This window comes from Salvia miltiorrhiza, chromosome 3, assembly GCF_028751815.1.
Source record: "Salvia miltiorrhiza cultivar Shanhuang (shh) chromosome 3, IMPLAD_Smil_shh, whole genome shotgun sequence".
Lineage (NCBI taxonomy): Eukaryota > Viridiplantae > Streptophyta > Magnoliopsida > Lamiales > Lamiaceae > Salvia > Salvia miltiorrhiza.
Window position 1 is genome coordinate 23,532,002 of NC_080389.1, and position 15,652 is coordinate 23,547,653.

Consider the following 15,652-nt stretch of genomic DNA (forward strand, 5'->3'; position numbering starts at 1 on the left):
GGCGCAGGGCTGGGCTCAGCAGCGCTTCGGCGTAAGGCTGTGCTCAGCAACGCTCCAGAGCAGAGCTGCGCTGCGCTCCAGGGCAGAGCTGGACTCAGCAGCGCTTCGGCGCAGGGCTGTGCCCAACAACGCTCCAGAGCAGAGCTGCGCTGCGCTCCAGGGCAGAGCTGGACTCAGCAGCGCTTCGGCGCAGGGCTGTGCCCAGCAACGCTCCAGAGCAGAGCTGCGCTCCAGAGCAGAGCAGAGCTGCGATCCAGAGCAGAGCTGCGCTTCCGGCAGGGCAGAGCTGCGCTGGCTGTGCTCCCAGCAAAGCTGCGCTAGGCAGCGTGTCCGCGGCGGTGCATGGACTTCGAGGAAAACCCTAGCAGTTTCAAATCCTAGTTTATCAAAGACGGGGCTGACGGAGCTGCTTGGGCCGAGTTTTTACGTTTTTGAGCTTTTCTTTTATGTTTTAAATGTAATAGATTAGAATTGGGATTCCACGAATGGGTCACGAAGAACTATATTTCTTTTATTCTGTTCTTTGCGTGTCGTGGTGTTAATCCTTTATGCTCTTTGCATGTTGTTTTTGTCTTTGATTGTTAATATGTGTTTATTAACTGCGCTTAGACAAGCATGCTAGGTTTATCGTTTTCTTAAGCATATTTTTAGAATTCTGCGAGCATGTTTTACGTGTTGCGTTCTAGAAGAGCATGTTTAGGATTATGTGTTGAGCATGATCAAACCTTTTGAAAAAAAAAGACTAAGCTGATTTAATAATTTTTATGGTATTTAAAAATTATTTTAGACCTCCACATGCGGTCTAAAGACAAATTGATTGAGAATATGAGTAAACGTCCACACGATCGTGGCTTACTTCATATTTGATTTCACAAGTTTGTTAAGTTGAGATTTCTATTAAAAATATTTAAATCCATTTAAGTAGTGGGAGTTATGCAGTAAACGTCCACACGATCGTGGCTTACTCGTATGATTTTCATAAGTGCTTTAGAGGATGGATTTTAAATACGATAACCAAGAGGTTAAATTGAAAGCGGTATGGTCCTAGTGAGTATGCCAATTTCGAGAATTTAACAACATAGCCGTTCTCACCAAGCGAGGAACCTCGAAGATTGAAGCCTCAGCCCAAGTTCAAATTACTCTCTAACGGATGAAATCTTGAAGACCATCTCTGCCAGCGGATCTATTCAAGACGTCTCCTATAAATTACGCTTGAGGATCACTTCAATCTTCACCGATTGAACAACATAAGCTGAAACGCTGCCGAATTCGTTACTCAACAAAACTAAGCCTCCCCAAAGTTTAAAATAGAAGAGAATCACAAAGCCGAAAATCAGTCACTGCTGATTACATACATTCTCTTAGAATTTAGGCAAATATTGTATATCCAAAACTTAGGTAAAACTGACCGCAAAGAACTTGTTCTTTGTGGTTTAGTTGGCAAGTTTTCAAACCTCTTTTCAACGAAGTGTGTTGGTACTGAAGATAGGATCTTCAGTCGTCTCGATTTGCTGTGCACCCGCAAGCACACGTTCAGATTTGCTGTGCACCCGTAAGCACACGCATCGGTTTGCTGTGCACCCGTAAGCACATGCCCAGTGAAGTTGTTGGTCTGATCAACCGACCCAGGATGTAGGAAGTGTTTTCTGAACTATGTAAAAATCTATGTGTTATTTACAGCTTTCAGTACTTACATTCTTACTTGTGCTCTTACCTTCCTAAACTGAAAACTGATTAATTGCAAAGAGAAACTTAACAGCTGACAACGTGATTAATATCACAGGCTATTTTGAAACAAAAGTTTTCCGCTGTGTGTGTTATCAGTCTAACTGATCTATCTCCTGATAGTCAGTAAGATTCATAACATCTCTCTATTTTTCAAACTCGACTGAAGCCTTACGTGTATCAGTTAAAGTCTTTGACTTAACTGATAACTCCTTACTGAAGAGTATTCAGTATCAGTCGTCAACCCTGTTTTGACAAAACTCTTTTGAGTAAACAGGTTGAGTCAGTTTGTATTTAAAGTTTTATTTTATCGAAAAATAGCCCATAGGTGTATTTCCCCCCTCCATACACCTGTTCGAGACCCTCCGGACCTAACAGTCCTGGTCTTCCACATTTAAAGCAAACATTTGTCCCCATCCGACATTCTCCTAAGTGAAATTTGTTACATTGGGGACACATGGGTTTTTGTCCCTGAAATCCCCACTGTTGAGGGTATTGCTGCTGCGATTGTCGTGGCTGTCGCTGGAACTGTGGTTGTTGCTGTTGTAATAGTTGTGGTGGTGGTCCTCTAAAAAAATTTCTTTTCGAATTTCCTTCTTCGAACGATTCGTCTTCCCATTTTCTCTTTCCCTTATTTCCATCAAATTGTTCTATAGGTTTCTTCTCTCTTTCTTTTGGTAATAATGACTCAATGTTCAAAGCCCTTGTTAGTGATTGGGCATAGGTTAGTGTTCCTTGACTAACCAATGATATTGCAATATCAGGATGTAGCCCTTTTCTGAATTTGTCCGCCTTCTTTTCATCAGTATCCACCAGTTGTGGATAGTATCTTGACAATCGATTAAATTCATGATCATATTCTGTTACCGTATTCTTTCTTTGTCGTAAATTCCAAAACTCGTTCTGTCTCTTTTGCCTATAGCATTCTGGAATAAACTTTTCAAATAGCTTTTCTTTGAAGCTTTCCCAAGTCAAAGTGTCCTTTTGTGTCCGAGTCATAATCCTTTCGACTGATTCCCACCAGAAGTCAGCCTCATCGATCATTTGGTATTTTTCACAAATTACCTTCTCTTTATCGTCACACCTTATATAGGCAAAGATTCGTTCTATCGTTCTAACCCATTTTTCGGCATCTACAGGATCACCTAGGCCATCAAAAGTTGGAGGGTGTTGTTTCCTGAAAATATTTTCGGTATCACGAATTGGGATATGATTAACTAGTTCCTCATTCTCAGGGTTTCCGTTGTTTCTACCTTGGGTTCTAGTTGCCATCTGTCATAAAAGATATCATTAATAAGTATTTCTATCAGCACATAACTAAGTTCAATGCAACACTTGGATTATTCAATGTTATCATTTCACTATATCCTTTTCTTATCACTTTCTTTTGTCATAAAAGTAATCGCATATTTTTCATCCATAATGCATAGAAGAAATCAACCATGATATTGGAGCATATCTTTAATGCATACCAATATATGCATTTTATCATCCATTCCTTGTGAGAAACTCATATGAGAAACTCAAATAAAATATTCCATCAAATATTTCCCGAATAATCATTTTTGCGCGCATTTACGAATATGCAATTTAAACACATACAACTTTTAATTCATGTTTCTTATATAAATAACATACCTCGGTGGAGAGATAGCTAGCTGGGGGTTGCTGCAATTTCATAATTAATCACATATACCATAATTTATTAATTTATTGATTAATTCAAAATCAAGAATATTACTTTGATATTAATCGGGTACCAAACTGGGAGCGTGGATCTGACAGGATCCTGCTCTGATACCACTCTGTCACGCTCCAATTATCGAAAAAAAGGCACGAATGCCGAAACATGACTAGGGGTTGGATTTAAGAAGCGGGAAAGAAAATGAGATAATAATAATAATAATAATAATAATAATAATAATAATAATAATAATAATAATAATAGATACTTAATTAAGCGGTAACATTTTTTTTATATAATTAAAGTCAGAAAGCTTGGCTCAACACGCTGGTGGTTTAGAACCAGTCTACAAATACGTGCGGCTAAGCAGTCGGACATTTAATAACAATTTTAATAAAATAATAAATGATGGGGCAACAGAGTCTAGCTCGCCAAAAGGAGTTGACTGACCAGCTCACTCATGAGGTTGTCATAGCACCAATATGTTCATGAGGGCTTTGGTCAAGCGTCCAAGAGGGCCGACTACATGCACTCTCCATCGAGCGATAAATAGTAAATAATGCAAAGAAATAATTGAAGGAATATTAAACTGAATTAATACTCTACTGCCCGATGATCGTTTCTTGGATTATTATTAATTTATCATACAACGATTAATCCTAACATGCTCCTATGAATTTAACAGCTGCACGTTGGTGTTAGGAATACTTACTTGCAAAGTGTATGCAGAGGCTGTCGATGATCGAATCAAAAGACTCCAGTTCTGATCTTCTGAACTGTATCCCGCTCAGCTTTCACCGTTGGATGGACAACGATCTATGAAAGTCCCGAGGCAGAAAAGTTTCTCACGTGTGTGGCGCCTATTCTGCTCTCTCAAACCCTAATTAATTAGTGTGTATTTTCCTGAGAGCAAACAACTATATTTAAATAATTAAATACATAGAGGGGGCGCCAGTTTCTAGTGAGGGGGGACTTCTGCTCCTTCTAGGGCTAGGAGACATTGGGCCAGTCCAGGGACCAGATACAAGGACTAAAGATGGGCCTCAAATAAATTAATTCTTCATGGTCAGCTCAGACCATAATTAGTTTATAAATATTAGTTCATTCCACTAGAGAACCAATATTGACTTACCCCTTTATTGCCGGTGATGAGTCGGGGCTTGTATTTAGACTTATTAAATCCCCGTATTTAAAATATCCGACATCCATTAATTAATTAGAGCTCTGACAGCTTAAATTAATTAATCTCTTTGTAATCCTTAAGCAGTACCACTCAAACCTTATTATTGCGCCTAAACTTAATCAACCTGCAGGGTTTAGCGCAATAAACATTATTGAGCTCCTTAAAGGGATGTTATTATCCTATATCGGATACGGGTACTAATACAGATAATCAAATATCATATATTAACCGCTATCACCCAAGATACAGAGTACTCAAGTTACTATATAACTCTCACTCATAGTAAGTCAAAGTGATATACGAATTAACATATATATATGAAATCTTATTAGTATTAAGATCTTATAAGTCACCGAGATCTTTGATTCTTCACTTTAGTCAGATAGAAGAATACATCTCACTGTGGTCCTATCAATACGTTATGACGTACCAGTCTAGACAAGTAGCCAAGACAAACTACTTCCATCTATACCGCAGCCTAAACCAATAACTTGTCCTAGAGTTATTTCGGCTGTGATCATTTTATATCTCTTAAGGTTATTCCAATTATATGGTCTTCTGTGATCTACAACACACCATATAATCTACTTATATAGAGATAAAGAACATACATATGCAATCATGAACACAAACAGATAGGAGATTAAAACAGTGAACATAGGAATCATTGTATACAAGCATAAAAGGTTCTTGCTTTCAGTATACAAATTCAACAATCTCCCACTTATACTAAGGCAAACTTTTAGTATACAATATGTCTAAATACTAGCTATTACAACACTATCACTTCTTCTCCCACTTATACTGAAAGTTTCCTTAAGTGGGTGGCATCAACTGCAATCCCGTCCCTCGAGCATGCTTCTCGTAGGCCTTTTGCGGCAAACTCTTCGTGAAAGGGTCAACTAAGTTCTCCAAAGTATTGATCTTCTCAACCAGCACATCTCCTTTGCTTACGATTTCTCGTATGATGTGGTACTTTCTCTCTATGTGTTTGGTCGCCTTGTGGCTCCTGGGTTCCTTAGAATTTGCCACTGCACCCGAGTTATCACAATAAATTATGATACTCTTAGGCAAATTAGGTACCACTCCTAGATCCAAGAGGTAGTTCCGGAACCATACAACCTCTTTAGCAGCTTCGTAAGCAGCTACATACTCGGCTTCCATGGTGGAGTCTGCAATGCACTTCTGCTTTGCACTCCGCCATGATACGGCTCCACCTTCCAAGGTAAACACATAGCCAGAGGTAGATCTCTTCTCATCCCGGTCAGCCTGGAAATCTGAATCGGTATAACCCAAAGGAGTTAGACTGTCTGATTGGTAAACTAGCCTATAATCTTGAGTCCTTTTCAGGTACTTGAGAATATGCTTTACCGCAGTCCAGTGTCTTGGTCCAGGGTTCGACTGATATCTTACAACCATGCCAACGACATAGCAAATATCAGGTCTCGTGCAAAGCATTGCATACATGAGGCTACCTACATCGGAAGCATATGGTACCTTCCTCATTTCCTCAACCTCACTAGGCATCTTAGGACACATGTCCTTAGACAGAGGAATGCCATGTCTGAAAGGTAGCAAGCCTTTCTTGGCAGTTTGCATGCTAAAACGAGCAATCACAGTATCAATGTAGGACGCTTGAGATAAGCTCAACATTCTTTTCTGGCGATCACGAACAACCTCGATCCCCAGGATGTACGCTGCATCTCCTAAGTCCTTCATTTGAAACTGTTCGGATAATCACTTCTTTATGTCTGATAATAGCTCAACATTGTTGCCAATGAGGAGGATATCATCTACATAAAGTGTAAGGAACACCACATCGCCATTGGCATCTAAACGGTACACGCAACTTTTGTTTTCACAACGAGTAAATCCATAGGATTTAATGACCTCATCAAAACGCTTGTTCCATGACCTCGAAGCTTGCTTAAGTCCATAAATGGACTTCTTCATCTTCCACACAAGATTCTCTTCGCCCTTTTTCACAAACCCTTCTGGTTGCTGCATATAGATGTCCCTTCCTTCTTCAAGGAAATCGTTTAGGAAAGCGGTTTTGACATCCATTTGCCAAACCTCAAGGTTCATGTGGGTTGCTATGGTAAGGAGTATTCAGATAGACTTAAGCATGGCAACCGGCGAAAAGGTTGAAGGAATATTAAATTGAATTAACGTTCCGCTTTGCCCGACGATCGTTTCTTGGTTATTATTAGTTTATCATACAACGATTAATCCGAACATGCTCCTATGAATTTAACAGCTGCACATAGGTGTTAGGAATTACTTACTTGTAAAGCGGATGCAGAGGCTGTTGATGATCGTGTCGAAAGACTCCAGTTCTGATCTTCTGAACTGTATCCCGCTCAGCTTTCACCGTTGGATGGACAACGAGCTGTGAAAGTTCCCAAGCTAGAAATCCCTACACGTTTCCTGCGCCTCCTCAGCTCTCAAAAACCCTAATAATTATCAGTGTGTGTTTCCTAAGAGCTGACAACTGTATTTAAAGAGAAATACAGAGAGGGGGGCGCCAACTTTGGTGTGTGGGGCGATTTCTAGCCCTTTCTGGGCTAGGAGACAGTGGGCCAGTCCAGGGACCAGATACAAGGAATAAAGATGGGCCTCAAATAAATTAATTTATCTATGGTCAGCCCAGACCATAATTAATTTATAAATATCAGTTCATTCCACTAGAGAATCGATATTGACTTACCTCTTTATTGCCGGCATTTGAGTCGGGGCTTGTATTTAGACTTATTAAATCCTCGTATTTAAAATATCCGACATCCATTAATTAATTAGAGCTCTGACAGCCTTAATTAATTAATTTCTTGTAATCCTTAAGCAGTACCACTCAAACCTTATTATTGCGCCAGAACTTAATCAACCTGCAGGGTTTAACGCAATAAATATTATTGAGCTCCTTAAGGGGATGTCATTATCCTATACCGGATACGAGTACTAATACAGATAATCAAATATCATATATTGACCGCTATCACCCAAGATACAGAGTACTCAAGTTACTATATAACTCTCGCTCATAGTAAATCAAAGTGATAAACGAATCAACATATATATCTGAAATCTTATTAGTATTAAGATCTTATAAGTCACCGAGATCTTGATTCTTCACTTAAGTTAGATAGAAGAATACATCTCACTGTGGTCCTATCAATACGTAATGACGTACCAGTATAGAAAGTAGTCAAGACAAACTACTTCCATCTATACCGCAGCCTAAACCAATAACTTGTCCTAGAGTTATTTCGGCTGTGATTATATTATATCTCTTAAGGTTATTCCAATTATACGATCTTCTGTGATCTACAACACACCATATAATCTACTTTTATAGAGATAAAGAACATACATATGCAATCATGATCACAATCAGATAGGAGATAAAACAGTGAACACATGAATCATTGTATACAAGCATAAAACGTTCTTGCTTTCAGTATACAAATCCAACAAAGGTTTCATCATAATCTATACCCTGTTCCTGGGTATATCCTTTCGCCACCAGTCTAGCTTTAAAAGCTGCGACTTCGCCATCCGAATCTCGCTTTCTCTTGTATACCCATCTACTACCTATAGCAAAAAAACCATCAGGCAGTTCAGTTTTCTCGTATACATCCATAGCAGTCATGGATTCTATTTCAGAAACCTTGGCGTCGTACCAAGAATCTGCATCTAGATCTTCCATCGCTTGTCTAAAGTTATCAGGGTCGATATCCTTTTGTTCATCAACAAGAAGAAGATCCGAAGACTCTCCCAAGAACATAAATCGACCGGGTTGAACGACAACCCTCCCACTACGACGAAGCGTGTCACAGCCCCCTATCCCAGTGACGGGTTAACCAGGGTTATGACTTGGGATGAACAATAAGAAAGGGAAAATAAAAGGGGATTTGTTAAGTAACCAACATTAATAACAACAAACTAGTAATATATATATATATAACCGCATGGGTAATTTACAAACGAGCCTGCCATAACGACTAGACCCTAAATGAAAGTTAATCAAAATGAAGTAGTAATAAGTTCAAGTAGAAACGATAAATAAGTCAGAGTGTTTGTAGCGGAAAACTTGTGAGTTATGCATATGGAGATGCATACTCAAGGTTTCATTACATAACCATCAAAAGGAAATCCGCTCAACATCAATCCATTCCATCGCGTGCTCAACCTGCACATTTAGAAATATATGCAGGGCTGAGTATAAAAATATTTAGTGGCATAAGCCGAAAATAAACATGCATACATATATAAATTGAACTGCCAATAGTAACACACAGGTGTTTTCTTGAATGACCTGCACTTACTAAAACATTTCTTTCATTTTCATAAAGGTGGATGCGCATTCCATTTTCAGTCTATATGATCCATATCTGTCCTTTCTGTCACGCGCCGGGAAGGAGGCCTCCTTACCACGGACGCCAAGACCGGTCGCAAGCGACTCGTGGTCTCCATGAGTGTACACGTTAACCCTAGCTAGCAACCTTTGTCTAGCATAGGATCCCAATTGGATTTTCTTTAAAGTTGGCGAACCAACACAGATAGGATACATATAAAAACATAAATATTTTTTTGGCAGTCAATCATTTCATAAACATTTCATTTCATTTCATAAACATTTCATTTTAATTTCATAAGAGTCATTTATCATTTGGGCAAAATAATAAACTGAAATTAACAGTTAAAACCATCTCATGCATATATTCGTATAAGAGGCCTACGACACGCAAGGGATCTCTATATACGTATAGTAAAAGTAATGCCCACCTTAAACATTCTTAAAGCTGGCGTGGAGTCACTTCTTCTTCGGCCTCAGTTTCTGTCGCCCGGACCTTCATTGATGAAGAGTCGATAAGTTCGTGAAGAAATTGTCATAAGACAAAGTCTAATCCTACGTGCCTAAGGTATCTTTTAAAGTTTTAGGGTTCTAGCATCCATAATTCGTTCCATTAAAGACAGTCAAAAACCAACATAAACTTGACTAGTCATATAACCTCACGGGAAAACACATAACAAACAAGATAAAAGAAAGCAATATCCTTAACTTAATATCATTAGAAATTCACATGCTCACATAAGAGATATAACCATGCACCATTATTCGTTTACATATAATTTAAATAAGACATTTTAAACCCCATTGAGATGAAATAAAAACATTTTAACCATTTAAAACCCATACTCATAAAGCCTTGAAATATTATAATAAATGCAAGCTTAATCCCAAAATATTTTCTTTAAAGTCCATCATTAAATTTAAATAAAAGAACGGACCTCATTTAAAATAAATAGTCCCAACCTTCAATATTAAATTTTAAATCAAGAGATTTAAATTCACTAAAATAATTTAGTGAAAATTCAAAGAAATAAAGCCAAAATTCGTAGGCTTTATTAATCAATTAACAGCCCAAAATTAATTAAAATGGGGCCCAATCAATTTAAATAAATACCTGACTCAACTAGAAACACCTCTAAGTTGACTTGCAATAGAACAAGGACATCCTAGCAGTGATAAGTTGACCCAGTGTCATCTCTCAAGGAAGATCTTAAAGGGCAATTAATTATGTCACGCGAAAACAGTAAACTAAGGATGATTAAACTAAAACATGGAAAGTAAATTAACGCGAATTAAACATAACTAGGCAAAAATGAATTATTAACTAATGCTTGTAATTTAAACTTAACTAAAAACTTAATCTTAAAATTATCTAGGCATGAAACTATTAAACCCTAGGCAAGAATTAAACGCATAAAAGTAAAAGAACTTGGAAATTAAATACTAACTAGGAATTTAAATACTTGTAATTTAAAAGCTTCTAATCTAATGAGTATAAAACTAAATTGCATAATTTAAAGTGCATAATTTAAATTGCAGAATTTAAAGAAAGCAACTAAAAACAAATAAATAAACTTAATTAAAGAAATACCGTAAATCGTCTCGAGAAGTAATCTGTCACGTAATTACAACTCTAAACGGGAACTAATCTAAAACATGAATTTAAATAACTATAAACTAAACTAACTAGAACAGAAATCGAAATTAGAACTATGAAAGCAATACCTAAACTTTGGCTGCTTGGCGGAAACTAAAGATTAGGGTAAGGGGAATGTGTTTTACAATAAAAAGTATGGCCCTATTTATAGACTTCAAATCCCTCTTGATCACTATGGAAGTTGCCTTGCAAAGTAGAACTCTAAAGGCAATAGAATCGTGCAAGATAAGGCAACTCTCCAGCTGTGACGCGCTCAGCAAGTAATCTCCATTATGGCCAAATTCGCAACTCTCGCTAGCGGAACGGATTTCGTCAGAGAAATGGCCTTCCGCCAGAGAAATGGCCTTCCGCTCTGACTAGTGATTCCTCTGCTCTGATATGTTGATTTCTCTGGCGAGACTTTCATTCCTCTGGTCTGACCTTTGATTTCTCTGCTCTGGGATATGATTTCTCTGCTCTGACATTCGGTTCCTCTGACTATTGGTTTCTCTGGCGAATAGGATTCCTCTGGCGCTTATGATTCCTCTGGCGATTTGTTTCTCTGGTCTGGAGATTGACTTCGCTGCACTGGAGATTGACTTCTCTGGCCTGGCTTGGTTACGCTGCTCTGGCTCTGGAGCATTTCTCTGGCTTCCCATTTCGCTGCTCTGGCATGCGGGGCTTCGCTTCTCTGACATGCCAGAGTATGCACAAAAGCGTACTTATTAGCCCAAACTCTCCAAAATTTGCACTCTTCATCTCGAAATCCTAAATCTCCTGCAAAGCATAAAATACACCATAAAACGCACCAATTTCCAGAAGATTATCTTGAAATAAAGCTCATACAAACCCCTAAAATTAGAACAATTAAGCATAAATCAACCCCCCCACACTTAGCCTTTTGCTTGTCCTCAAGCAAAATCCATATGAATCCTAGGAAGAGATTGATTTCAACAATGCTAATTTCCATCCAAACATTCTCAAAGTCAATTCAAAATTTTACAATCAACACACATCTCTCGATCATGCAAGTAACTCAAAGTTTAAGAAGCAACAAAAGAGTAATGTAAGCAATTCGATCAGACCCAATTCTCCGCTAGAAGTGAATTCTCTAATGTGATCACCTTTATAATCAATATCACCATTTTTCACACTCTTTGTGTGCTTGAGATTTTTCGACAGTTGAGCCATAATTCATGAAATAAAAACCATTTGGATGTACTCCAAAGTCTTTTCACGTGGTTTCCCATGCTCATAGTTAGACTAGAGGAGCAGAGACTCAGTGCTATCACATTTCAGAACAGGCCAGATGTTTCAGAGCTGGCAATTTTAAAGTTGGCAATTCGTCCAACATTTTTCACATTTCACAGATAAGATACGATCGTAGGCAATCACAATGACAACACTCCTTCTAGCATCTACCGGACAAATCACGTTTTACTAACTTACAATCATGTTGCAACAAAACTCAAATTCTTTGCACAATCAAGAAACATATATCAAGAGTAAAACAAGAATAACCACCATTCATTCACAAACCCGAAATTCGCATTGAAAACCTTCTACTCTTCCACAAATTCATAAAAATTAGCAAGATTCGAGACCAAAAACTAAGCATAGAAAGACTAATCTCGCCCAATTGAAAATATAAGCACAACAAAACACCCCCCCACACTTAAAGCATGCCATGTCCTCAGGGCACAAAAGAAATAAGAAGAGTTGAGAAGACGTCCCTGATTATTGGCATTGAGAAACTGAAGCATCGTGAGAGGCGGTTAAGAAGGGGCTTTGCGGTCTGTGGCAGAGTTAGAACTGCTGCGCTGAAGTCAAAACATGAACACCACATCAAAGTATCCGCGCAAGCAACCAAAACTTAGGAAAAATACAAGAAAACAACTAAAAACAAGGAAAGAACAAGAAAAACAAAACCAGAAAAACATAAACAAACCAACGGTGGGTTGCCTCCCACCAAGCGCTAAAGTTAAAGTCGCCAGCCCGACGTAGAGGATCCCTTAACCAAAATCGCTATGAAACGTCAGCTGACATAGTCCTCGTGAAAGCACATCATCCTCCAGTTCAGTTGCGGGTCCTCTTAGTGAGAAAGCAGAGCTCATCACATTCATCATTCTCTCGAACCAAGAGTTATGTCGAGATCTCTCCTCCTTCTTTTCTTCCAAAGGTGGTGCACTCTGCACTCTTAGCACGACATTATCCTTGCACGGCAGCACATCAGCCCGTTCTTCCTCAACGGTTGCATCCTCTTTCACGGTAGTTGGTACCTCATGTACGGCATTAACGTCGAGTGGAAGCTTGGCCAAAAATTGATCTTCAATGGCCTCCTCATCCTGCCAATTATCAAGAAAATTTTGTATAATTTTGTCCTCTTCCGGGCTGGTGCACATCAGCTTCTCCTTAGCAGAATTCTGGCGCATGCTGTTCTGAGCTGGGGCGCTGTTCAGAGCTGTTCAAAGAATTTCTGCTCTGTCCTCCAGCGGCAGAGCTGGAATAGTCAGCGCTGGCGGAATCGGCATAGATGGAGTAATCAGCGCTGGCGGAATAGGCATAGATGGCGAAAGACAGTTAGCCCTGAAAATTTCTACTTCTTCCTCCTGGTCAGCAATCTCCACAAGAGAACAGATATGCATTGAAGAGTTAGAAATAATAGGCGTTTTATTAAAAACGGAGAATGTTACCGATCTACCAGACCCGGCCATGCTCAAAGTTCCAGAACCCACATCAATGCGCGTCTGGGTAGTAGCCATAAAAGGCCGACCAAGTAGAATAAGTTGCCCATTCTTTCCTATAATGCCATGCCCTGCCTCGAGCACCACGAAATCGGCTAGCACCGTGATTCCTCTCACCATGACTTCAACATCTTTTAAAATACCACGAGTGCTACAATATGCCCCATCAAATAGTTGAAGTCTTATTTTCGTGCTTTTAAGCTCTTCTTCCTTCCTGCCCAATTTCTGAAAAATAGCATACGGCATCAAATTGACTGTCGCACCCAAGTCTAATGATTTATGCTTAATTGTTCTAATTTCAGGGGTTTGCATGTGCATATTTTAAGTTAAATCTTCTGGAAATTGGTGCGTTTTATGGTTTGTTTTATGCTTTGCAGGAGATTTAGGTCTTATAGATGGAAGAGTGCGATTTTGGAGATTTTGGAGTAAGAACGGTGTTTTTAGGCACACTTTGTTATGCAGAGCTGAGCTTCTCTATGAAGGTCCGTGCCAGAGTAGAGATGCCCGCTTCAGAGCAGAGGAGTGCACTCCAGAAGTCGCCAGCGAAATCCGCTCAAGCCAGAGAAATGAGAAAGCCAGAGCGGAGAGCCAGAGCAATCGAGGCGAGCGCGGAAATGTCAGAGGAATCGAAGCGAGCGCGGAAATGCCAGAGGAATCAAACGCCAGAGAAATCACCATTTCTCTGGAGTCAGAGAAATCACCATCCTTCTGGCGAAAGCCGGAGCGGAAACCATTCCGCTGGCGACCCATTCCGCTGGCGATAGCCAGAGCTAAAGCGATTCCACTGGCGAGAACCCCAAATTCGGCCAGAGAGGAGATTATTTCCAGGGCGCGCGTCATAGATGGAGAGTTGCCTTATTTTGCACGATTCTATTGCCTTTAGAGTTCTACTTTGCATGGCAACTTTCATGGTGATCCAGAAGGATTTGAAGTCTATAAATAGGGCCATACTTTTCATTGTAAAATATCAATTCCTTGCCCTAATCTTTAGTTCCGCCAAGTTAGCTAAAGCTTAGGTTTATTGCTTTCATAGTTCTAGTTTCGATTTATGTTCTTAGTTAGTTTAATATAGTTCTTTAAATTCATATTTTAGATTAGTTCCCGTTTAGAGTTGTAATTACGTGACAGATTACTTCTCGAGACGATTTACGGTATTTCTTTAATCAAGTTTATTTATTTGCTTCTACTTATGCTTTCTTTAAATTCTGCAAATTTACTTATGCGATTTTATGATGCTTTCTTTAAATTATGCAATTTAGTTTCTGCCTAGTTAGATTAGAATAGAAGATTTTAATTAAAGGTATTTAAATTCAACTTGCCTAGTTAATTCCTTTACTTTAAGTTCATTTAATTCTTGCCTAGGGTTTAATAGTTTGACGCCTAGATAATTTTAAGATTAAGTTTTTAGTTAAGTTTAATTCGCAAGCGTTAGTTAATAATTCCTTTTCGCCTAGTTAAGTTTAATTTCGCGTTAATTTACTTTTCATGTTTTAGTTTAATAATTTTAAGTTTACAGTTTTCGTGTGACACAATTAAAAGCCCTTAAAGATCTTCCTTGAGAGATGACACTGGGTCAACTTACCATCACTAGGATGTCCTTGTTCTATTGCAAGTCAAACTAGAGGTGTTCTAGGTTGAGTCAAATTTTGGCGCCGTTGCCGGGGAAGGTTTTAGGCGTTTTAATTGTGTTGCTTTAATTAAATTTCTGTTTTTCTCATTTTTACTTTTCTTTTCCTCCCACCCGGTGCGTTTAATCCGTGTGTTAAGTGGTGTGTATGCAGGGACGCCGTACTCTAAAAAGAAAACTAACTTCCCCGCTGGATAACACTCGCACACTTATCAGAGCAGACGTGTTATACTCTGACTCTGATTCTGAGGCTCACTCTGAAGCCGGCTCTGCCTTTGACCGAGTAGAGCAGGACACAAACAAAGAAGAGATGGCTCAGAACATGGAGTACATGGGAGATTTCACCCGACCCGTCATCGGAGACACCAACACTTCGGCTATTGTGCTTCCCACCGCCGTCAGAAATTACAATCTAAAGCTGAATGATTCAAGTCTTCTACCTCTGTTCCATCGGATGCCGAGTGAAGATGCCCTACAATTCATCCGTAATTTTTGCACGCAAGTTCAAACCATTCCATTGCTGAATCTCACGGAGGACCAATTAAAGCTCAAGTGTTTTCCCTATGCACTTAAGATAGAGCAAGGACGTGGATGCTCACTCTGCAGCCCAACTCCATCACCACTTGGGGAGAAGCTTGTGAGAAGTTCATGCTAAAATACTATCCCATCCACAAGACACAAGAACTCAGAGCGCAGATCGTA